Source organism: Paralichthys olivaceus, chromosome 11 (assembly GCF_024713975.1).
Source record: "Paralichthys olivaceus isolate ysfri-2021 chromosome 11, ASM2471397v2, whole genome shotgun sequence".
NCBI classification, from domain to species: domain Eukaryota; kingdom Metazoa; phylum Chordata; class Actinopteri; order Pleuronectiformes; family Paralichthyidae; genus Paralichthys; species Paralichthys olivaceus.
The window spans coordinates 9,007,108-9,010,009 of NC_091103.1; the positions used below are offsets into that span (position 1 = coordinate 9,007,108).

Below are 2,902 nucleotides of genomic sequence, written 5' to 3' on the forward strand. Positions count from 1 at the left end.
AAATAATCACAGAGTGGTTCTTTTTTTGGTGGTTTTTTTGCAGTCGCCCATATCAAACACGCCTAAACAAGGTTCATTACAAAGTTTAAGGGTAATGGAGTCAAGTTGGCTCCCATTCATTATGCAAATTGCCCACACCAGAACATAAAAGAAATGTGTCTTTGAATTTGTATAGCCACAAAATGAACAGCAACATTGTTGGAGATTCAGCACATTATGGTAAAATAACCTTACTTGCATATTCCAGCAGTAATTGGACGCATGTATGAGGTGTATTGTTTTTCTATTTCTAGATTTCAATTTATTAAAATAGATGATTTTACATACACTTGTTTCAGAGCAGCATTATATTATACAATTTTCAAATCGTATCCTCATTAAACGTACAATAAAGTAAAATCTAAAAAAAACCCATCATGTTCATTTCCAACCCTGCACAATAAAAGTAAGGATATACACATGAATGGATGCAGCACGGCCTTGGTCTATACACTCGTCACACACGCATCATTAGCAGCAAGCCGGATAGTGGCGGGTGGTAGCTGACAGTGAAGTGTAGCCTGTTGTCTTCACTTAGCTTCATCAGCAGAAAGCGAGGAAAACATCCAGACACTGTCTGCAGGGCTCAGTTCTCTGATCACTAAGATGCCTCCCCTGGACAAAAAGACAGCTGTCAAATACAAACAAATAGTTCCTGCCCTGACAAGCACTCGGACAGTTTTCACCTTTCTCTTTTCCTAAAGCGCAGTCCAGAATCAGAGCCAAAGCTACGGTCTTCTCTGTGTGTTATTCAGATTTTGCTTTGAGTATCAATGCATACATTTCAGGTCATGTCCATAACAACTATCGTCACTGACACGTTCTGCCCCCATGCAAGATAATTGAATGGTTTGTGTGAAGAGAAAGTCATGCCAAGTGGATTTTAGATGCTTTCCCTGTTAATCTAAACACAATTTTTATATGTCCATGTGAGGATGTTTTTTGTGTCTTGCCTCTCTCTGCATTTCTTTGCCCGTGTTGATTTCTCATCAAATACAAGCAGAGAACAACCCATCGCTGTATCAAAATGCCTCAACTGAGAATCATCATCTTTTGTTTACTTGTCTCATGCTGCATTTACACTAAGCACAAAGTGAATTTTCATGTCATAGCTAGTCGCACAAACAATACTAGTAAATAAAACCTTTTCGCACATTGTGGGTCCACAAGATCAGGCACACACAGCTCGCAGACTTTGACCGTCTTCTTCAGGAGCTGTGTCTGGATGACTGTTGTTCCCATTGCTGCCTGAGGCTGACCAGTGGCCAGTTTCATTACCAGGTAGCTCTGGTCAGTGTCTGGACCGTCTCACCCCACCTTGCTCCTTGAGTTATGTTTTATTAATCACTCTGTGTTTTCCTGTTTTATTTGGCTAACTCACATCTCGTCTCTCGTTTCTCATTTCCCACTTCCTGTCAAGTTTCCCTCCTGCGTGATCACCTGCCTTGCCCTGATGTGTTTCACCTGTGTTTGAGTGTCCCACCTGTGTGCAATTGAGTGTGTGTGTATATAAAGTGTGTTTGCTTCCCTCAGTAACTGCCAGAACAGATATGCCTGTGTCTATGTCCAGAAGCTTCAAACAGTTCAGCCTGAGTTTTGCACCTGCGTTTGCTTGTTTTTGAGTTAAAGACTTTGACTTCTGAACTTTTCTCATCTGAGTCTTAATTGCTCCTGTTTTGTTGAACCAGTCTTGACAAGGTCCTGTTTCTGGAGTTACATTTGTGATGCTGGTTGGCTCTTCTTGACAGAGAGTGAAGCCATTGAATGTAGTTGAGTGAGTGTGTTGTCAGGTATTTGCATTGACTTGAATGTAATGTTATGGTGCGAAAAAAATTCACTTCATGTTTGGTGTGAACGCGTCATTAGAGAAGAACCTTTTCCAAGCTCTACGTCTAACTCTGATCAAAGTTGACAGGTTGTAAGTGAAAGTCTAAATTTTAATAGAACAATGATGAATTGGAAACAACAAACATAAGGAGGTCTGCAATTTCTCAAAAATAACTTAATCTTAATACAAACCCTACACTTTCAAAAATCAGCAGGGAGCTTTTTTTTTCTTAACTCGCACAACATATATGTAATATTCCACCGTTTAATAAGGATTTAATCAGGACTCTAAATCCAACACAACTCATCTGTTTTGGACAATTACCATCAAATCATCTAATTTCAATATTCATCTTACAGTTATTGACCTTTAACAGAATCCATTGAAATATGACATTTGCACTTGTTGCGACCTTTGAATATTTTAATTTAAGTTAAGTGTTAAGTGTAAGTTTGGCTCCCAAGCAAAAGATGCACTGATATTTAACTTCCTTTTTTGGCCAAGCCTCATATATTTCTATTTTTACTGAAATATATAAGGGGGAAAGTGACATTTGTGTTTTGAGCGACACTGTACGTTTGCTTTAGAGTGTTGACGTTGCATACATGTGCTACGTCCGGCTGCTGTGTGGAAAAGAAAATGAAACAGTCTGTTTAAGGGTGCAAAACACTCATATTGACTCCTAAGCTGTTTTCAACTGAACAATAGACAGAAAATTTACTGGAGGGGCTGTATGAGAGAACGCAAATAGAGCAAGTTGCTCCAGAAATGTTCTAGCTGATAAGAAAAAGTAACAGTGAGCAAGTGAGCATGGTGATGATGTTTCTATGTGATTGATGCAGAACTGAAAACAAAAACAATAAAATTGTACACATTGAAATCACAGACAAAGATTTCAACGTGGAAAGAGATTCCAGAGCTTTTGCTAATAAGGGCCGACACAAATGTCCACAGCGGACTTTATACATCATGTCCTGCCTACCCAGGCACCACCTCTCACCTGAATGTTCTGGACATTTTTCTGTTGTGATACGT

The 2,902-nt window shown here is 39.3% G+C and overlaps 1 long non-coding RNA gene across 1 annotated transcript; it reads right to left on the bottom strand.

The window, feature by feature from the left end:
- Positions 1-266: 266 nt before the first annotated feature.
- Positions 267-2,054, bottom strand: LOC138412045 (uncharacterized). Its single transcript, XR_011244567.1, has 2 exons — positions 1,194-2,054; positions 267-654 (listed from the first exon to the last, which is right to left on the bottom strand). It is a non-coding gene; the product is annotated as an uncharacterized lncRNA (long non-coding RNA).
- Between the last annotated feature and the right edge of the window lie 848 nt (positions 2,055-2,902).